This window comes from Pygocentrus nattereri, chromosome 2, assembly GCF_015220715.1.
Source record: "Pygocentrus nattereri isolate fPygNat1 chromosome 2, fPygNat1.pri, whole genome shotgun sequence".
Lineage (NCBI taxonomy): Eukaryota > Metazoa > Chordata > Actinopteri > Characiformes > Serrasalmidae > Pygocentrus > Pygocentrus nattereri.
The window spans coordinates 30,381,277-30,404,812 of record NC_051212.1 but is presented as its reverse complement, the minus strand read 5'-3'; the positions used below and the strand labels follow the sequence as shown (position 1 = coordinate 30,404,812).

Below are 23,536 nucleotides of genomic sequence, written 5' to 3'. Positions count from 1 at the left end.
AATAAAATAGTATGAAATAGTACTGAATTTTGATACCCAGAAAACAAGAACAGCTTCAGAAGTACATTATGTCAACAGTCATTTATAAAAGCTATTCCTTATCTTTCTATAAACGGCCACACGAGTTGCCAAAATTTATGAGATACGTACCAGCCCCAAGATGATGACATTATGATTTTAAACCAGACAAGTAGACTCTTCAAGATAAGGCAAAAAATGGCACATTAAATCATCTGGAAAACACCACATAAACCCATAGGATTATGTAAGGCTACCATTTTAGACAGATGAGAAAGTAAGACAGCCACAAGGCTCTAATTGAGCCTCACAGGCTTTGCCAGACTCACCTCTTAGCACACAGCACAGATGCCTCAGGATGCTAGAGGGATTTGTGAATGCACTTTATATTGAGCCACTGATTGATCTCACTGCCTGAGAGATTTAAAGTAAGATATAATAATCTTCCAGGTGTGACAGATAAAGACTGTGAAAAGTATTGGGGTTACCATCATGCATTGCATTCATATATTAGCTCATTTCACTTGAAAATTCATTGCCCTCTTTCACAGATATTTCTAAGAGTTACGCTTGCAACAGTTCACACAGAAGGGATGTATACTAGAGATGGGCATTTTTAATTCAAATATTTGCATTTTGAAATGAATAAAATTCAAATTACCCAGCAAAATACTTTATATTACTAAGGGTGCTAGCATTATAGGTGATCTTTACCTGATTGCTCAGTTGATTGCTTATGATATGCTCTTGTTTAAAATGTTTCCATATTCAACTCTGCTTAGCTGTCATTACAATGATGACAAGGAACGCAATTTCAGCTGCTTGAATCAGATGTTTCAGAATTATATGATATGTGATTTATTTCATCTTTTCATTACAAACCACAAATATTTACGTGTAAAAATCCTAACATATCCAGACATTGGATAACCACCCAATTATACTAATGTGTGTTTAAATAAACAGATAAACATAAACTATTGTGAACAGAAATAAACCTATATTAAGCATATTTTTACATCAATTAAGTGAAAGTAGTCCAAGGTGTCCACTTTAAGCTAAGAACACTATAAGGCGCACACAGTAGTCAGAATACAATGGCTTTTCTGCCTTTTTCCTTCAAGCCTGTCATCTGGTTCCTGCTTCAGAAACACAATATGAACACGAGCAGCTTGCCAGGCTTTAAGGCCTCTCCATCTCTTTAATTTCCCCAGCGCGAGCACTCTCAACGGGAACAGACTCAGCCATCCCTGAGGCCTCAGTCCCCCACCCCCAGCCCCCTACAGGCTTCATTCACAAAACTCGCAGGGATGACTGGGCCAAGCACAGTAACTGAGCCACATGTGCACACACCTCAGGTTACACCCATGGCTCAGGGATTAGGAGCACTCAGGAAAGTCTTCCCGATTAACTCTGAAAATGACGTCCTCAGAGGACCACTGCTCAGACCATTAGTTCAATGCAGCGAAAACCTTTTAGATGACAGAGGATAAAAGTATCAAGGTACAATCTTTGCCTTAACTATGGATTTAAATTTAAGATAATGATAAACTCTCTAGGTTTATGTCTGTAACTGTGGATTATATTAGTAATTGAGTAATATACAGAAATAAACAAAAATTCAACCTGAAATCAAAACTGACCTTTTTTACCTTGTTAGTTCATGGTTCATGTTATCAATTACCTCCCTCTTCTTCCCTACCTATCATCAAGAGAGAACGCTCAATTAGCTTCTTAATACTCAGAGACAAATTGTTATACATAAGGAAACGTCTTGTGATTTATGATTCACATTTACTTTAAACTCAAGTCAAGTGGTTTTTATTGTTATACCTCAACTTGAACACATTGGAATGAAATATTGTTCTTCAGGTCCCATGGTCCAATGCATAATAGCAGCATATTACACAGGACTACACAAAGTGGAGATACACAACAGTTTATCATTTCAACAATTCCAAAGCACTATGTGGAAAATATGCTCAGATTATTATTATGAAGGAGTGGGAAAATTGATCAGTGATCACTATTTAAATCAAGTGATTGAGTTTAATCAAGTCATTGTGACAGCCCACAAACTAACTGTGCAATCTCAGCTCAGTATCTCAGAGATAATGTGCTAATCCACAGCCTTAGATAACACTCAACATACATTTATAAGCACCATTTAAATCCAGCACTGAATATTACTGTTTGCAAGTCATTCAGATGTGTGCAGCTAGTTTTTGTAAGCCAGACATTCTCACCCTCCTGACTGAATTTATAGAAGGATTCTCAGTTTACTGTCTTGGGGTTGACGGCATATCTGAGAGAGTTTCTCTTTAACTAGGGCTGGGGAACATAAAGACACGATCGACATTCTTATCACAATTAATTCCTTTACAGTATACTTCTGAGTATATCATGAGTACCATCTGTACTACAACTGCATGTATCATGTTTTATTTCTTTATTTTTCTTTATTTTTCTTATTCCTGTTTCTTTTAAATAGTTTTAGTTTGCTAAAAATCTATTTTATTCAGTTTTTCATAAGCTTTTTTTTAAATGGGCTCTAGTTTTTTGCTGGTGCATTTTTTCCATTCCAACTTTGCAAGCCTTCAGGGACATGAAAATGTGACGTTAATGTTTTTGCCATAACGCTTTTATCTCTAACCCTAACCGTAGGGTTTTCATTTGGTTTAGGGCTTTTAGCTAAACACAATAGAACACATGATTTAGTAAGTCTTGTGACAAATTAAACAATGCACAGTAACAGAATTTAATAAAGAAGATATAATGTTAAATACTCTTAAAAAAGGTCTTTAATATAATACTATAAGGGCACTTTCACGTTGACCTTGTTTGTGGACAAATTAATCTTCTTTAGTTCGGTCCTTTCTGACGTGGTACTGCACCACTTGTATTCAGGTGCACATCAAACTGAACCGTGATACTGCCAAAAAAAGTCTAACTGAACTCTGGGTCTGTTAACTGCAGACAAACACATTTTTACGATGGGCAGTAACTGAATTCTTATAGGAATCTATAGATTCCTAAGGGTGATCTGTTTTTAATTATTTATGAAAACCCCACAATCTACAAGTTTAATACAAGGAACTTGGTGTTGTGTTTAGAAGCCTAACCTGATGTCACATGGAAAGCTGGTGAGCCCTTTTTCTCAGTGTTCAAAACAAAAAAATAAATAAAACCATTTTCCCTATGAAGTGTCAGTATGTGAAGAAAGGTCCCATTGTACACACCGACATGGGGAGTGCACCATATTCATTTAATGAAGCATGTTAGCTAACTTCCTTACTCCCTAGTGTGTTGGTGCTGCCTGAAGACTGTGTGGTGTGAGGAGGAAGGAAAGAGGCTATAAAAGGCCTCTAAAACAGAGCGACACGGAAAAGAGGGGCAGTAGCACCCTACTGACATTAACCTTTTCACCACATAAGGGCTACAGGTCACTTGTCCTTTGCAGTTAGCTAAAGCCACAGTGGGCCCATACTTTTTAATGACCATATGAGGTCCTGAAAGATGATGTAGTCTAAATAATAAGCTCCAAAAACTGGAACCCCTAGAATTTATAAGTTAGTTCTTAGAACTTATAAATCCCTAGAATTGTAAGCATCTAATAAAAGAAAGCCCAGTCCTTGAACATAGGTGAATGCACAGCGTAAGCCTCTCCCTCTCCCAGCCCACTTTATTAAGACAAGATGCATCAGATGCCAAGTTTTGATCACTGACAGTGGTTTCCAGGAGAGAAAACATGCAAATGAAAGATGCACCAAAGAGACTATGGGGTATATCAGAAACATTTACATTTTGATGTTTCAACAATGTACTGAAATAATTAAACCCCTAATATTACCTGATGTTCTAAGTTCATTTTACACCTCAGGCCAAAGATTTTTAAGCATTTTCCCATTGCTACAAGCAAAACACCTACAAACTGCTGCCAAGTGTTTCTTACATTATGTCCTTTCTTTTACCCAACCTGCAAAAAGCAATAAAATATGCAGAAACTCTGCCAGGTTAATTTTGCCTTTACTCTGTTCTTTTCATGGTCCCTTCCCAATCGAATTTGGGTCATGAGCTACACAGACAATACTGCACTCCTGACAAAGTCCAGACATCCCTGCGTTCCTCTGACTCGTGAGAGGGTAGTTTTTGAGGGGCAGGCAGAAGTCGCCCCGGCTGCCCACATGAGAGGCCTCGTCTGGCAGGCCCAGGAGACACGCTTACGAAATCAAATGAAAGCAGAAAACCAAAAGTGCTTTTCCACATTGCTCTATAGAGACAGCACTCAAGACACCATATATGTGCATTCATACGTTCAAGTTCAAGCAACTGCCATGACCATATATGTAGGATGGTATGAATAGGACAGGTTGTGATGTAACATGCAAATGCTGACATGATATATTTTTGCCATATCGCTGACATCATGCTATCAAAAGCTTAATCCTACAAATTTACTATGCTGGTCATTGTGTCATTCATCTTTGAGAAACAGTGTAAGTACTAAGGATGCATTCATGTGGAAATTGCATCATTGGATTTTGGCAGATACAAACAAAAATGCACATATTTTGCAGCATTGTGTATTGTGTATTTTAGTAGCATTGTGTATATTTTAGTAGTATTGTGTGCAGTAAATGATCTGCTCTACAGTCATCAAATATCAGTTTGAAATATCAGTCAAAACTAAACAGCAACTTTCTTAACAGCAATTATCTGCTGATATCAATATGATTCTGATATCATTGTGCACCCCTAGTAATTACTGTAGATAAAACAGTAATTCAGGAAAGCAGGCGTTTGTAATCATAAATTCATATTATGGCACAATAACCCTGGAACACAGCATTAATCACAATGTTAAGGAGGGATTCTGGTAGGATTTTGGTTGAGAGATCCTCTTGTGGCACACTATTTATCACTGGAGAATATTTGAATTATTATCTGTTATTTCTTTGATGTCTTTCAGTTTTGTAACTTCGCTTTCTCTCATATCATCAAAGCCTTCTACACACCGGGGTCTGTAAGCACACGCCTGATTGGAAATGAGCTGAGATGATCTATTTAGTGTGGGCTTTCTCAGAGGTATGAGTCATTTAGTGCTGTAGTCAACGCAACAAACCAATAAAGTCCTTTCAGATGTCCTCGGCTGAGGCAGCACAGCACTGTGTTGATTCCATTTCATTCTGCAGTTTGAAAGCAGAAAAAGGAAACATTTTCGGGCTTGTGCAGCAGCTTTCAGACCTAGCCTCCTCATGAGGATCCATATCACAGACGCACAGCCATGCTGTGCAAATCCTGTGTGGAAGTCTTTTCCCCACTTGTTTGCTGTTTGTGCTCTCGCACATCCCTTAGCAACTAATGTTTGTATTGTGGAGAAGTGAGCAATTAATATCAGTTAAAACTACTGTTGCAATCCAAATATGTTCAATGTCACAGCATTGCTAGACAAAAACTTATAAAATTCAATATCACAATAAATTTTGAATATATTATAGTATCATAGTATCAGATGATATATAATTGTACATTAATGGACGTAATGCTGTTTCTTGAGTATTGCTACTCAATGCAAAAAGAATGTCGTACAAACCTGATAGACTGCTTTGACTGGACTGTTTTTATTCTGTTTTTATCTTCATAACCGTCCATTTTGTTCAGTTTTATGTTTTTTTTTATTTAACTGCTGTTTCAAAACATAAAAATCTGAATTACATATCATTTTATATATTGCAGTTAACTGTTCAGACATGTTCTGCTTAGATTCGCTGAGATAATCACATCGTCTTCATCTGCAACTAAATTCTTATCTCCTCTTTACTCTCTTGTATTCCATGTCTCTGATTTGTCTAATACTGTCTAATGATTTTAAGCCTCCTGAGCCACCAAAGAGCAACATTTGAGGAATGATATTTTCCTCTGGCATGCGTAAACTGAGCATGATATCATGGATGTGACACTCATTGTGTATCAAATGCTGTATATCGCTAACATATCACTAAAACTGAAGGTAATATCATGGTATGTCACTATCACAATGTACCTGCACACACAATATATTGCCCCGGACTAATCACAGCACCACCAGATATAGAGTAAGACAGGATGGGAGACGGAAGAGTGAGTAGCTGCAGTTTTGGTTTAAAAACCACTTTGCATGTGCCCTTTTTAGAAACAAAATCCTGTCTGTTTTGGTGATTTTGCTTTGTTTTTAACTAGTACTTATGTAAATATTAGTTCATTTTTCCAAACTCATTTTTGGAGAACTGCAAGACATTTGACATGAGTTGGAAACAAAAAAGTTGGCAGCTGTAAGCCAGACGGCAGCACAATGGAACGAGTTAAGTGAACAATTATTAAGCTGTGCCAGACTTGACTGGTTTGTGTGCACATGGGAAAGTCTTTAGTACACAGCAATTAAACATGGTTGATTTGGAAAGGGGGCAGAACGTGACCCAATTCTGAGATCAAGGGGAAGACAGCAGTGTTTAGCTACTGGGCTACGGACTTCATTACAGCCATTTTTTTATTACTGGCAAGCCTACCTCATGGGACACCCCTGAATTATAAAGCCAGAGAGCTTAGGGCCTAGTCTATAGCACTTTCTGTATAATATTTTTTTTTCCTTAGCTTGACAGATGGAATTACCTCGAATGAAAAACTCAAATTTATATGTGCTAATCAGCTCTGACGAGGCATTGATTGTAGGGTAGCATTACTGTCCATATATGCTGTGTGTTTCCTCTGTAGAAAGTGAGAGGACACAGTCCAATAACACTTTTCAAGGTCTAATAAGCTCTCACATGGTAATAAGTATGCAGTGTTGTAAATTGGCCACTTAGACAGAGGCTCTGTTGGGACATTAGCGGGATCCGTGTGAACGAGTAAAGAATTTTCGCTGCTTCCTTTTTTGTTTACTTTGGCTAGCTGGTGCAAATGCAAGAGCGGGCCAGACGGGAACAATTTACCTGCAGTATAATGGTTTCTAACTGTTCAGAAAAGAGCATCTAAATTCATACTCACTCCTTCTCTGTTTCTCATCCTTTTAAGTACGGTCTACATCCATATGGCAAGAAGCACCAGCCTCTGGAACACACATTACTACAGCTGAGAGCAGAGGGAGGAGAAGTTTGTTATCAAGCAGCAGATTAATCAAACTCTGCACCACGTCAGGCATCACCCCTCTGGTGTAGCTCCATATCCGGACTGGCCTTATTGTCCTGCTAACTGCAGCCCATAAAATCACAGCCTAGGAGCAGCCAGCCATATTACAGAAAAACACCTTGAGGTAACAGGACCTTAGTCATGTCAGCAGTATCCAACCACTTTCTGGGCATAGGAGATATAAAAGGCCAGTAACAATGTTGAAATATGTTGTCATTGCTAATGGTTGTTTACAAAATATGTATTCTAAAGTTGTTTTGTAAATCTTTAAGGTTACAAGCTCCAATTCTTCTTAAAAGCTTTTACATACATTTAATTCGGGTTCAAATGTTAACACCATCACATTAAGGGCTTAGATTATAGCTTGTTCTGTGTTATATTTTTTCACTAGCTTGAAAGATGGAATTACCCTGAGCGAAAAACATGCTCAAATATCTTTTGAGCTAATCGGCTCAGACAAGAGACTGATTACGGGGTAAACAAAACAAGTGAGCAATATAATCCCATTGTTAATTGAATCAAGAATAGTGTATTCAAGATTACTGCACTTACTTCTATGTATAACAAAAAAGAGTAAAAATGACCAAGGTAAAGAGGACTCCTATTGTTTTGCAGAATCTATGGCAGTCAACTGGTGCTCAGCCATATTTTGCATAGCCAGTAGAAATGGAAAGGGCTACTGCATTTTAGTGAGCTTTGTGGTACTGTGTGGTCCAGCATGTACACTTTACTGAAACCTAACCCTCTTTAAAATTATTGTTAATTCTGGCAAGTTGAAATGAAATGTACACCATAAGATTTATAATTAGGTAGCTTTCTCTCACTGCTAGAGCTGGGCTTGTCAAACATCCACATTTTTGATGGATTTCTGTTATTTTATACACTTTCACAAAACTAGACACTACACTGAAACTATTGAATGCATTTTAAACTCCCTAAAACTGCTATAATCCCCCAAATAAGCTCTTATAAAATGACATAATTTAAGGCATGAAAAATGTAGTACACACTTATCTAAGTACCTTTTTATGTTTTTTGTTCCCCTGAAACAGCTAACATATACATATTCAGTAAGCACAATAATCTCTGCTGAAGTCAGTCTGAATTAGAATAGAGTGCCCAGCTCCAGTCCTAAAGGGCTGAAATTCAACAATTTGAGGATTCCCCTGCAGTATGTTAGACTCTGGCCTCCCAGGACTGGACCTGGCATCTCTGGATTTGACAGTCGCTTAAGAACCACAAAAAGGCCATTCTGCCCAGACTCAGTGTCTACAGAAGAAAGCATAGCTGATACGACTGTGCTACGCTGATGTATGAATCTGTGCTCAATAGACCAGGGCAGACTGAATCTTGACATGCTTATGTTGACTTTTGCATAACTTCTTTGACATTCTCCAAGAAAAATTTCACCACTTTATAAATCAAAATATGAACTCTACGAGTAATGACGGATGTTACTGTGCATCTGAAAAATAAATATTTCTTTCACAAAGAGAGCTTAACTAAAACTCCAAACGCTTGTTCATTTCAACATGGCGAACAATGTCTCCAAAATCCATCTTCAGGTTGAACAGAAAATACAGACAAGGTTAGAATATGAACGAGTCTCCAACATAGGTTTACAGTGGAGAAAATTTGATTAATGACAGTTTTAGGTTACCGTGGCGTGCTCTCTACCCATGGTGTTCCCATTTGTCATATAGGATATCTTTAATTAAAAAGATATCCAAAGCGGCACTTTCTAATTCTCATGCGATAAGGGATCCTTTGAAACGGTGTGCCAGCAAAAGATGTGTGCTGCTAAATTGCATGGCAAGTGTCAGTTGAAAAGTCGTATGATTACAAAGTACTTTGACACCAGCCGAAAGGACATTTTAAAGGACACTGTATTGAAAGTAATTTCTTTTTGCTAAAGAATGTGAGCAGCGGCTATGGTAAATTTGATACAGTGTTAGCTGTCAGTGCCATTTTAACTACATGAAACATGAGAATTTCACATTTCAAGCCATTTATACTTTAATTCACACCTTTTAAATTGACTTAAGCTGCATCACATGCACTTATAATTGGATTAAAGAGGAGTGTTTGCCAAGTCTATATTCTGTTGTCTGGTTTCATTGGACTTAACTGGGCTTACACAGCTGTTGGCACCTTGAACTCCATTAGACGCAAGTGTGCAAGGCGTTACACTACCACAAGCCACAAGGTTTTCCTTTACTCCTGCGACCTGTCATGACTAGGCAATCATAAGGTAGGGAATTATATTTAGGTATTCTTGGAAGAAACCTGCGCAGTCCAATATTTCAATGCCATGCTTAAACCACAATGATAGCACAATTTCAAGAGAGATGCAGCACCATAGAGTTATGCATACCCGTATTCCTTGGTGTGCATTAAACCATGCGAGGCATACTCCAGATTTGTGTAAACGCTTTAAGGAATAATGACATCCTCTTAAATATGCCATTCAAAATGATTGAGCAGCTTTTCTTTTTCTAACCATACCTCAAATAAGCCTTGCATTCCGTTATTGGTAACAAGCTCTACTAATACAGACTATGAAACTGATGTGTTCTTGTTTCAGAGACACAGAACCACTTCAAAATTCCCACAGTTCACTGGTCAGTGGCACCAAATGAAAAAGTGATGTCTGTGAGAGGTGTGAAGGTGTATATGGCTGATTGTGTGTCCATGCTTGAGCAACCTAAAGGCCACAGTACACCATCTGGACAAACATGAACACACAAAAACTCTGTTTGCAGTTGTCCTTAGAATATCCAAAACGAAACGTCAAGCCAAAGGACTCCGACTGCATGGAGAGAGAATATTCTAGATTTTCAAAACAATCTAACACAGGTATCCCACAACAGCCAAATGTCTGTGCTTGTTCATATTTATTTGTGTTTGTCTTGTTAGTGTACTAGGGGTTAGGGGTCCATCAGTGTAAAAGCAATTAGCTTCTAAAGGCCAGAGCACACTGATATATCAAATATCAATAAACATTGACATGCTGGCACATGTTGGCAGTTGTTTAAAAATATTTAATTATACAACAGTCAGTTTCGGCCACACAAGCTGATTGGTTGAGAGGCGTTCTAACCGTGCGTAACTTTTAAGATTGCATTTGACCCACAGCAGGTCAGACTCTGAAGATGAGAGTACACTAAATTCCCAACTGTCATTACCGCTGAGCAAGCTTTTCAGTCGGCAGCTGTGACAGAAGAACACCTAAACAACCTGGAATTAGCCAGAACTTAATCGAATACCATTCGCCAAATGTGTAGTATTATCTTAGAGTCCAACCAAATCAGACTGAGCCATAAAGCTGCCACAATCTAAACAAAAAAACTGCTCAGTGGTGATTACAGTTTGGGAATTTAGTGTAAAGAGCTTCAGAACAAATTGCTGGCTGTGCAGCGAGTGAGCAGAGCTCATTAATGTGACGTAGCAACAAGCTGCTTGTTAAGGAACTATAATTTGGTGGAAGGAACTGCGAACATTAAAACATATTAAATGCCACGTTCACAGCCCAGTTTATTAACTTCTTACTTTATTTATAACTGTTGTATAAAAGCAATAGAACACTCAAGATTATGTGTTATCACTATAATATCACAGCAGTGATGTTATTTTGTGATAACACACTCATGGTCTACTGCTTAAATAAAACCTAATAAATCAAATAAACTGCTGTGACTAAAATAGAACATTCTAGAACAGAGTGATTTTTGGAGAAATTTCTAGGACAGTGTGAATAAGAGACAATGTTCTAGAACAGTATAAATAGGAAAGAACATTCCAAAACTGTGTGTTGGAGTGAACATTCTAGAACAGTGTGAGTGCGGGAAGAACACTCTAGATTGAGAGTGAGACTGAGGGTGAACTGCAGCAGTATGTAGCAATATAATAACAATACTAGTATTTTTCCACATCATGTAGAGCTGAGTTGAAAGTCTAATTGTGTCCATGTTTTTATCATCTTATACGTGAATCAATGAGAATGTACTAGAGCCTTCACGTCTCTTTAGGTGGATGAGGGTAGCCGCCAAGCTGCATCCCTCATAGCACTGATGATCCTTATAATGAAGAGAACACTGCACTCTCAGCTAAATGCAATTATGCCTATTAGGTCTCTTGATGAACTATTGGACTTGTATTGAGAAAAGAAATGAGGATTTGCATGTTACATATCTGAAGACCAACTTGTTCAAGTGATTGATTGATTGGCTGTTTGAGGGCCTTCATTATCTTGGTTTTGCTCATTTGAAACCACAAAGAGACTTAAATGTGTGAGTGATTGGTTCTTTATTGTTGATTAAATGTGGAAGAAATACACTTTCAGGCCCTTTGGTAATGCTCAATTTCATGTAAAATTGTTGACCATGTCTTCAGATGCAGTGATTTGAGTTAATATCTGACATAGCTGAAGGAGAATTCTGAGCTATGTCTGGACTTCTCATTTAACATGTATCATCCGTTTGAAGCGTCTCGTGTGAACGCGGACCCTGGCCACAACTGCTTAAAACACAAACGACCGAACCAAAACTAACACGACTGTCTTACATGATGGATGTCAGCCCAGCATGATGCTTGTTTTGATACCTGACCCCGACTTGCAGAAGTACATCTGAGAAAGTTACGTCAGGGCTGAGTTGAAGTTCAATGTTTCATAGCCAGAGAGAGAGGTGGGGGTGGTGACAGGTGAACCATGCCATGTACTACCTCAACCTTTGAAACATGATGAAATAATGAATTTTCTGGTGGTTTGTAAGCCAAACAGACTCAAAACCACCTCACAGTATTCCTCATTTCATCAAGAGCAGTACAGATCTATAAATGAATTAACAAAACACTATAAACATAAATATAGAGAATACATATATTACACATAACACTAATATAAAAGATTTCTTAAGGTGGTAAATGTTTAACATAAAGAGTAACAGAATGTATATTATCAATCTGATAATAACACATCATTTAAAAAAAGGATTTTTGATAGTTCAGCGTATTTATTAGGAAAAAATATACTTTTAATGAATTTTATTAAAACACTATTAAAAGAATTTTTGATGAGAAGACATCAGGGTTTAATCACCGTCATCACAATGATCCATATCAGATGCCCAAACCTGTTTAGATATCCAAACCTGTTAAAATCATCTTAGGAAATGACAAAAGTGCTTCTCAAATGAACGTTAAAGGTGCTTTGGCTAAAGCTGTCTTGGGCCCTTATAGAGTGCTAACGTTCACTAGGATCCTGCATCAAGCCATGACTCTATCCTGTGTTCTGTAGGCTGCTCAACATTAGATGTGAGGTTTCCTTTCTGTCTGTTGGCCTTGAGCCCCCAACTCCCCACACCCACTCACATATGGCAGGCAAAAGACATGGGCATGCCTGGTGGATTATGCAGTTACAGATATACTGATTGAAGTGTTGGGACACTTGTGTCCTTAGGCATTAGTGACTGTAATGTGCTAGTCATACAAGAAAATGACATCTATGGAGCATATACCCCACATGCAAGTGAACAGTCACACACATTCATTCTCATGGGTTTCTTCTGACACAGATGAAGGACATAGACAAGATGATATTAGGTGATATGGCACATACATTCACGGTATATGTTACAATATTAGTTTTTATGAGGTCTGCTAAGTTGGATTAGACAGTTCTATTTAAAAAAAATAATAAAAAACTACGATTTCAAGTATTTTTAGATGAGAAGCGCTTCATGGACCTGTCCTGTAACTTTAGCAGGCTGAAGATTCACCACAAGAGGATGCTATTAGTTCTCCATTTTCTTTTGGTGCTTAATAAGAGTAGTGCTTCACATTAGTGACACTGTGTGTTTTTGTTATTCAGTGTTCCATATACTGCTCTGCACTAAATCTAATTAAACTGGGATATCATAAATGCAATTGCATGCAGCATAAATAGTGCAATATTTGGGTGCAGAAGACAGAATTCAAAGACTGTGATATTAATGGAGAATTTCTTTAGCCTATTAGCTAGCTTTCTAATCAGCATAGTTTTAATTAAAAAAGAACAGCTCTTCAGCTCTTCAGTCTCAACAGAACCAGGTTCTTACTCCATCAGTACACTCAGTGGTTTAGGCAAACAGCATAACAATTGATGATCATTCCATTAACAGCACAAGAACTTTTAGTGACTAGCTGTTGTCATACAGAATCCAACTGTTGTGAGGCCCTCAAAGTTGTGTGGGGTGGGTAATATAGCAAAAATTATATATCACATTACTTAAAGGAATTTTCATGTCACACAATATGTAGCACAATATTTTGACACAAAGACCCAGTGCAATAGTAGTGTCATATTTAAAACCTACCATAAAAAACAACCAATAGAATGATAATTATTTAACATTTCACATCCTGCATTGCACTTAATCCACTTAAACAGGACTAAATTATTCTCTCTTTGTAATGAAACATGCAGTATACTAATGATATCCACAATATGCTCAAAAATGCATATTGTGTACAATACCAAAAATTATCACATGAAAGATAAAATATTATCCCATTGCCAAGACTTAAGTGTGCATTAACCACGTATTTTACAATGGCCTCAAATGTGGTTAAGTAGTTCAAATTTTAGATTAACTTAACCACAGCAGCTATCCGTTTTACACAAATTAGCACTTTGCCTGAGTTTTAATAGAATTCTGCCTCATTGTATATAAAACCATTCCTATTGCAACTAATAATCCACAAAATATATAAGAATACATTTTTCATTAAAACTACCCACAGTAATGAATCCTTGAACATTGTGTGAACATTAATATGCTGGATAAATAATTAATTTCAATTTAACACAGCTGGAGGACACAGCCAGTCAGTTTCATGAGCTCTAATGAGTACTTATTTGGAATCAGTGGTAACGGATGTTTAAATATGTACATGCATCTCAATGGAAATAATTTAAAACTCACCTTGAAAATGTGCAGGGAAAGTATGTGCAGCATTCCTTACAGAAGATGTTTAAAAATATGTGGCGTTTATATTGCTTAAAGCTGTTTTTGCATCATCTGAAGTTTATACTACTGCATATCCCTTCATTTTTTATGTTATACGCCGATCATGCATTACATTATGACCACCTCCTTGTTTCTACACATACTGTCCATTTTATCTGCTCCACTTACTATATAGGTCCACCTTGTAGTTCTACAATTACAGACTGTAGTCCATCTGTTTCTCTGCATACTTTGTTAGCCCCCTTTTACCCTGTTCTTCAGTGGTCAGGACATGACCCTCATGGACCCTCACAGAGCAGGTACTGTTTGGATGATGGATCATTCTCAGCACTGCAGTTACACTGACATGATGGTGATGTGTTAGTGTGTGATGCACTGGCCTGAGTGGATCAGATACAACAGTGCTGCTGGAGTTTTTAAACAGCTCAGTGTCACTGCTGGACTATAGTCCACAGAGTATCCAGCCAACAACATTCTGTGGGCAGCATCCAGTGACCACTGATGAAGCACTAGAGGATGACCAACACAAACTGCAGCAGGAGATGAGCTATCATCTTGGATTTTACATCTACAAGGTGGACTGACAAGGTAGGAGTGTCTAATAGAGTGGACAGTGAAAGGACACAGTGTGTCTGATCCACTCATACCAGCACAACACACACTAACACACCACCACCATGTCAGTGTTACTGCAGTGCTGAGAATGATCCCCCATCCAAATAGTACCTGTGCTGTGAGGGTCCATGTTGTCCTGACCACTGAAGAACAGGGTAAAAAGGGGCTAACAAAGTATGCAGAGAAACAGATGGACTACAGTCTGTAATTGAGCATAGAAACAAGCAGGTATAATGTTACACCTGATCAGTGTATGATTCCACAATAAACAATATCCATGTTCAATGTATGTAGTCAATATCTAGATAAAGTAAACATGAATGGGGCCCAAATGAATAATCCAGTGGCTGAGCTCCACTGCAAAGTGACCTTAACAAGCAAATCTCCTTTTTTCCAATATGCTGCCTTTGAACCAGAATTAGTGCTGCATAAATCACCAGGTCATTTGAAGTCCTTCAGGCTCAATGTCAAAAGAGCCTCATATTAGGAGTGACCAGAACACTGTAGCTCAGTTTCTGGACTTTCCCACAGATGTGCCCTGCGAGGTTAAGGGTCTCCTTTTTGTAACGCCCCACAAGTCAGCACCCACCAATGGACACTTGCTTATACAGTGAGGATGACCTCTTGTGGGAATGAGTAACACAAGGAAGGTCCTTTGAAATAAAAGCAGTGGGGGCTAGAAGGAGAGATGGTTTTGTGTCTGCTGGAAAACAGAGGGGTCTTTCACAGGCCACATAACATCATAGTCCTAGCTATGTGGGTGAAGAAGCAACCGAGTCACATATCTGGGCCACACAGAGAGCAAAACAAAGCCAATTTGACACAAATTCACGTACCATCTCCTATTAAAATTACATCTCATTTACAAAAATGGTTATCTAAAGAACCTTTCATATAAAGGTTCTTCAAGAAACCAAAAGCAGTTCTTTTGTGGCATTGCTCCAAAGAGCCCATTGTGGCACCTTTACTATTAGAAGTTCAGTGTCCTGTTGCTTCTCTTCAGTTCATTACAGTCTGGAATCACTTTGTTTTTGATCCATCAGATTTCACATTGATTGTTTCGTCCTCATTTCCATCTGTAAAATAATTCATACAACTAAACAACCAACTGCAAAAGTTAGACTGAACAACTGACAACATATCCATTCTCTAACTGCAATAGCCGCCAATTCAGAGACGTGGCTTTTACTGTTAAAGCTGTCTACTAACCAAGCAGACAATATAAAAACCTTACAACCGTATAGCTTTTCCACCACAAGTTCAAACGGCAACCTTTCAGCGGCACTGTGACATTTAAAACTGGGGGGACATTCTTTTAGCGAACTGGGGAGCAGCCACATGTGTTGTGGCTTTAAGAACCGCTGCATGTGCCTGGAAGCATCGTCTGTGGTAAAGCAGCGAGGGTGAGATTTCTCCCCCCGTTCCCTCAGATTCCAGCCTACTATCCAGGGAACGTAGCCAAGAGTCGAGCAACAGAGTGACAAACAGAAGGCCTGACAGTTGAGAGAGGTTTTCTTTTCTCTTCCTTCTTCCGCTCTCTCTCACTTTCATTCAGCTGAATGTCTTTTATAAATTCAGTCCTCAGGCTGATCTCTCATCATGACATTTGTTGTGTCATGCTATCCCTCAGTCTCTTTTCGTTTTATTCCCATCACCCAAGGGGAGAGGACATGCTAATGTATGGGGCAAAGGAGGGCAACAAACCTCCCCCCACATCATTTATGAGTAGAATTTCTTTGTGGGCAAGTTACTATGTTACAGGCAGTCACTCTGCTGATGTGGCTTGCCACCTCAAGCATGACAGAAAATAGCTTTTATCAAGGGAAGAACAGTGTCGTTTTTAGTATTGTATGCTAATGATGTATGCAAATTTAATGTTTGGGGGTTGACCAAATTCTCCCTCACATTTTGGCTGTATATGTTCAGATAAGCTTCGTTTCTATTCAAACATCTCTCAATGTTTTAGTGAATTTCTGAAAAAAAAAATGCAAATTAATCAGTGCTTCCATCAACTGTGGTTAGGCGCAAATTCCTTGACGTGATGCACTTGTGACGTACAGGAGTCTCACTCACTATACATGACACATTCAATGGAGGAATTCAAGCTATTTTAGCTCTTGGTAGAGCAGTTTTGACAACATTCTGTCAGCTGTACACAACTGAAGGCCTAACATTTCAGAGATGCTGGGAAGAGCAACCAACGAAGGCTCAAACCACTGTCCTACTTCACTGTCACAACAGAATCCCTCAACCACAAACAGTTCTGACATGACGCTCAGCCAGACACGTGACTTCCATTTCCGCTACATTAACAATTACTTGAGAAATCTATTTCCATCACTATTTTTCCCATTTTCCACTTAATTGATAAACAAATTTTTTCAGTTCATCCAAGCTAAAATTTTATTTTGTGATATTTAGGAATTGGTACAAATTCCCTGCTTTTCCAACAAGGAAATTTATGTGCATTTTCCAAATCAGGAAAAAAAGCGGTGAATAGAAATCCACAATATTCTGTTTAGCACATTCAGTCCTAAACTCTTCATATTCCATCAAAACAGCTAGCTTTAGCTAACTTCTGCCATAGTCAACGAGTATGCCTTTAAAGTGCTCACTTCACACATCAAGTGGCTAAACTTCACGCATTCAAGCGATATAGTAGCATTTGCTAAAATCAGTGTGTAATTTGTTTACTGCTCCACTGGATCTAAACCAGCAGGCTGCAGAAAACACACTGCGGGGTTCTTTTGATCACAGGCCTCTGTACTGTAATTGACATACGTTCCTTTCCCTCTTTCCCACTCACTCCCTTATTTCATTCACACGCACTAGCAGGCGTCCTTCCTCCTCTGTCGTACGCAGGCTGGCTGGCAGCTAACAAGTAGCAGCTGGCTTCAGTCTCTAGCTGGATGTCTGTATAGCTTTACCTAACACTCGGTAATTCCACGCCTGCCTCACTAGGAGAAAACACACACAGCGGGCTCAAGCCCACACGCTTCTTATTAATTACCTGTCTAATCGTTTGGAGTGGTCTGGAGGGAACATGTGACTGTTAGATTGACGGGATTTGGCCAGTTGAGGCAATGGAGAGGGATATTTTCGGATGGAACTGCAATCCAATTCCAACTTGGGGAATTGAAAGTGAATGATCCTCTTCTTGAGTTTGACATTAGGGTTTTGACTTTCAGTAGCTTCAAGCACCATCCCTGCTGAGGGAAAAACAAACCAGGAAAAAATGGTGGCTATCTTGCGGCCAGTCACTGATCCTCTATTATTCATCATTAGGTTGTGTGGTATCAATCGCTCTGTACAAGACAAAATGAGCTATGACAAAAATATGCTGATCAAAGGCTGGACAACATTAAGCCAATACTAAAAGGTTGCAAATATGTGAACTTTTCTGTTGCCAGAGGACGTTCCTGATCGTCAAAGACCAACACCCTCTTTCTGGAAAAACCACACAAATAGCGGGAAATTCCGCTACAGTATGTACCCCATTTTCAGCATCTTGATTCTTTTCGTCCTTTTCCCCCAGCATGTCTGGCCTGCAGTTAGCTGCCAAGGTTTCTGAAGCGTTACTGAGAGAGCGAGAATGAGCAAGAGAGAGGAGAAGAGAGCGAGAGAGAGGGGAGCAGGGGGAGAAAAGATAGAAAAAAAAGAAGTGATAAAAATAGAGGGGGAGAAAGAAATAGAGAAAAGATAGAAACAGAGTAGGGGAAGGAAAGAGAAAGAAGCAGAGAAAGAGGAGAGAATGAAGGATAGAAAAACAAAAACAAGAGAAAGAGAAAAATAGGAGATTGGGGAAGAAGGATAAAACAAGAGAGAGGGAGCTTGGGTACCACTAGAAGATGCTCCTTCTGGCTGACTGCAGTTTTTATTAAAGGTCCCATTAAACAACAGGCCCCAGTTCGGACTGTTGATCTCAGGGTGGAGAACAAGAAAAACTAACAGAGAAGCAAACACAGCACAAATGCTGAGACAATTAAGACCATGTGGGGAGAGACCCTTATTTAGAGCTAACATGAGTTTGTGACAAACACTCACAGCACTGAAAGTGGTAACAGATCCTGATGTGAACAGTTTGTTCTCACAGTATGGGATCCATACAGAAGCACAGCTGTTCAGGATGCCCTTTTCAAGCCTTGATAGAGCGCCTCTCTCACTTTGACTCTCTCTTTATTACTGCCTTTGTTTCTCATTCTTACTTTTGGCCCCTCTTTTTCTCAAGATTCTGCTTGATCAGCATTCATGAAAGAGGACATGAACATAATGATAACATTAATGGAGGCTAAGAATCAGCCACAGGCTGTTTTCTCTGTAAACTAGGTGAATCAGCCACCATTTAGAAGAGTGTTACATTGATCCAGTACACCAGCTCACTGTAGACCCTGAAACTAAAATGACTGAATGTAAAAAATATGAGTCAGATCTGATCAATCCACGTCTGATACTGTTTCTAACATGTTTCTTGCAATCACTGTAATATTATAAGCCTTCCGCAACAATATATAATTTGCCACATCTTAAAATGAATGTTGGTCTGTGACCCCAAACTCTTGAATGTACTTAAAGTACATTAGCATCTAATGTTTATAAACCAGTTCCTTAAAATAATGATTTGATGACAATACGTTCACACTTTCTAGGAATGTCACATTTGTAAGCATCTATAAACACATTCATAACATGTTATAATGCATTATAAGGCATTATAACCATGGCTATAAACATTTATAAAAATGCATTACACATTACAGCCTTGTTTGTTATGTATTATGAATTGTTAACATAATGCATTATAAGTACTGTTCATAACCAATTATAAGAGCTCTGTACTGTACTAAAGAGTGTTACTGTTAAGAGTGAGGCTTCAAGTTGAAGTATTTACTGAAGCACTAAAACATACAATGTAAAACACATTACAGGCTTCAAATGTCAGATTTTATATTAGTGATGCCATTAGTAGTGTTTTTGCACTTGGTCTGCTGTGATGTATTGTAACATTTAAAGTGAGAGTGCTGGTGAAGAAAAGCACATTGTAGTAATAATTCTAGGCTGGAAAGCCAGTTTGGAACATCTGAGTATTCAGGACTGAAGCCCTGAAGAAATAACATACTGGAAATCTCAGGCCATAAATAAAATTTGTATTTGTCTTCATTTTAAGCTCTCCAAGCTGGGACTGACTTAACACTATGTATAATGCATTATATTAACGATTCATAATGTGGCTATAGAGTAAAAAGTATAATGCAGTGTAATTCATTTTTATAAAGATTTATAACCATGTTTATAATGCCTTATGAATGCAGTATAATATGTTATAAATGTGTTTATAGATGCTTACAAATGTGACATTCATAGAAAATGTTACCAAAAATACAAAGATACCCAATTTACTGAGCTGATTGAATATGAAATTAAAGCAAGATCAGCAGTGCTACCAGCAAAAACAGCGCAGATCTTCAGCAGACACAAGACTGTGGCTTCACCACGGTCAGTGTGGACGGGAGGTGGGAGGCGGGTATGTGTGTGTGTCATCACGATGCTGTGTTGCCTGCCATCCATAAACAGTGCATGATGACATTGTCTATCTGCCCAATCCTAGTCAGAATTCAGCACAAAACCCTTTATCTCAATGGCTGCCTGTTGCGTTTAGGTACACTGTTTAGCTTTGTTCATTGTTCTAGTTTACATTAAGTCAGACTGTGCTCTAAACCACATTGACAAGTCTGCACGACCTTAACAAAAACCTGGATGTGGTTTGAGCTGGTTAAGAGAAGGTTTGGAGACAAAAAAGGACTAATATCTAGTGTATGTTAGCCTCACAGCTCCAGCACTATAGTAAAGAAGCAATGTTTGGGCATCAAACATGACTTAGCTGATTTACAAACTTATAGTAAATGTAGTTAATGTGATTTTTTGCCAAACACTTGAGAACTTGCAACGAAAAAAACAGTATATGTGACATATAAGCATATTAGCGTGGTATGGCATGATTTGATGCCCCATATTTAACATAAACGGGTTACTAAAATGTAAAACATAGTTTGTTATGGTTGGACTGTTTAGCGAAAAATTTGGGTAAGTGCATTAAAAACTAGGAACTACAGAACTGAGAACAACAGAATGAAACGTTAAGGGAACACTTTTCCTAAGAGCTCACACAATGGGCTGTGCCACCAAACCTCTTAACTCCTCTCCTCACTCCTCAAGCCTTTGCCAAACTGTTAATGAAGTTCAGTAGGACAAGTTGGTTTTATGCTGACATGCTTCAGTTGGTGTGAAATGTTTTCATTGTTTTATTTTTGCTAAACAGACATGTGGCAGGCATAAAAAAAATGAATGAAGCACATATGATAGAGATTTAGAACAGAGGCTGTCATGGTCATGCAGCTTATTATAGCTTAAACTCTCACCAGTGCCTGTTAGTTAAGTCCCAGCTTCCACTCCGCAGATTTTACAGATGAAAGACACAGTATGGATCACACCCCTTTTTGAGCCAGAGCTGCATTGATCATGGTTGTTGCCCACGTTGACATTTCTGAGCTTTAATGCCTTCTAGGCAGCAAACTTTGTTGCCATGTTTGCAATACTACCAATCCATTTTGACTGATATTTTTATACAGGGGATTATATTTAACTGCTGCACTGCACTCAAAGTGCCTAACTGTGTTCTGCAAAATCTCATCACATAATAGGATCTAATCAAAAGAGTATTTGTGAATGGAACGGATCATAGTCTTAACTAACTGTTGCCTATTTGCCCCCATTATTGAGCTTCTAAGTGATCTTATTGGTTTCACAATCACAGCTTGGCCTTTGTAAATGATTTTACAAGAAGCTGATTTATATAAGTTTTAATGTGGTTTAATTTAGTCACATTTTAATGGAACTCATCATCCCTTGCCATTCTATCTTGCTATGAGATCTGTTAAACGTTACCTCATCCTTGAGCCTCATCTTTAAGAAAGTGTGTTTCCATCTGCTGGTAGAAGCGAGAATCTCCGGCCTAGGAGGACTGAGACATTCATTTCATTTCAGGAGGCTGCCTGTGGTCACTACAGTTTGCCAGTAGGTATCCCACAAAGTGTGCTGTGCACTGTGGAAATCTTTCATTCACTGAAGGAACATGTACGAAATTGAACTGAATATGTAACCCTAATGTGGACTAACTGGCCACTTTATTAGGTACAATAACTTGTATCTATCCATTTCAGCAGGTCCACCGTAAAAAGTATAGTGTTAACATAAAAGACCATCTACCATAAATTATAATTTCATTTAAGGAGAAAGCCAAAGGATAAAAGGGAAAAAATGAGAAAAAACTGCGCTTTCCAAGACTGGAAGCCCTATCTTTACTAGTCTGAAAGGATGTGTAGCTGTTACTAAGAAAAGGAAAGAGACAAAAAAGAAGAAAATTTGCTAATCCACCAAAAAACTGCTGCTGTTCTCAGAACAACTGACTGACCACCCCAGAGTCCAGACCACTACATCACAAATGTGTTTGGGATTACCTGGAGAGTGACAATCAGAAAATACAACCAACTTCTTAGACTAAACTGGAGATGTGATAAATTATCCCTGCAATTTTTTTTTGAAAAACTGAATGTCTTCAGAAAAGAAAGGAAGTAATAAAGTGAAAGGAAAAAACGAAAATGAAATGAATGAATGATAAATATCATTTTTTGGCTGTTCATCAATGGTCAAGACCCCCACAAGACCACCACTGAGCAGGTATTATTGGGGTGGTGGATCATTCTCCGCACTGCATGGTCATGACATGTTTCCGTGGGTGCCGCACAAAGTGAGTCACACATACCAGTGTTGCTGGAGTTTTCAAACAATCCTTGTCACTGCTGGACCAAAGAGTCCAGCCAACTGCATCCTGTGACCAGAAACTGGCCAATCATAAAGAACTGGAGGATGACTAACACAAGTGCACAGGAACAGGTGAGCTATTGTGTCAAGGTGGACCAACCAAGGTGTCCAGTGAGTGCATATAACTAAATATACACACACATGCACACACATTATCTAAGCTGCTTATCCTTCTGGGTCACAGGGGGTACTGGAGCCTATCCCAGTGGTCATTGGGCAGAAGGCAGGAAAGACCCTGGACAGGTCACCAGTCCATTGCAGGGCTAAGTAAATATAGCCTAAATGTACATCTACAAAACTCCAACGGGTTCATCGGTTCAGATTATGATACATAATATATGATAAAATTATGAAATAGCATTGACACTCAATGTATTCCTCAGGAATTTCTTTGCCACTGTGACTAAGGACAGACCCCTCACAAAACATCTAAGAGTGTCTATGTTTAGCCTGTAAATGACCCTAGTTTTGTTTGTAGTGCTGAGCATTCACCTGTCTGCATCCTTCAAAATCCACCTCGCTTATCCTCACGTGGCAGCCCAGCTCATGAATGGCATAACATGAATAGCTACGAGTCAAGAGTTTCCAAAAGCATCATCCAAGCCTCCGTGACTTTCTCAAGCTCTGTGAAAAATAGCCTGAAGAGAACATTAGCCTACAAATAAAGCTCAAGTTGTTCTGTTAGCGGCTTCAGGCTAAATGCCAGTCAGGGTCACTCACTGCACATAAAGCAGCCAAAACAGCATCATGTATCACCTCCAAAAGCCTGGACTGCAGCACTGAAACCCAGCGCAGCTCCAGTTCTCAACTCTGTGCTCACAGAAACAAGCTGTTCTGAGTGAGCAAAGTGCCTC

The 23,536-nt window shown here is 38.7% G+C and overlaps 1 protein-coding gene across 4 annotated transcripts in view; it reads right to left on the bottom strand.

Moving 5' to 3' along the window:
• Window positions 1–23,536, bottom strand: part of LOC108436216 (collagen alpha-1(XXV) chain) — a 218,122-nt gene that overhangs the window by 193,101 nt on the left and 1,485 nt on the right. The gene's annotated exons all lie outside the window — the stretch shown is intronic.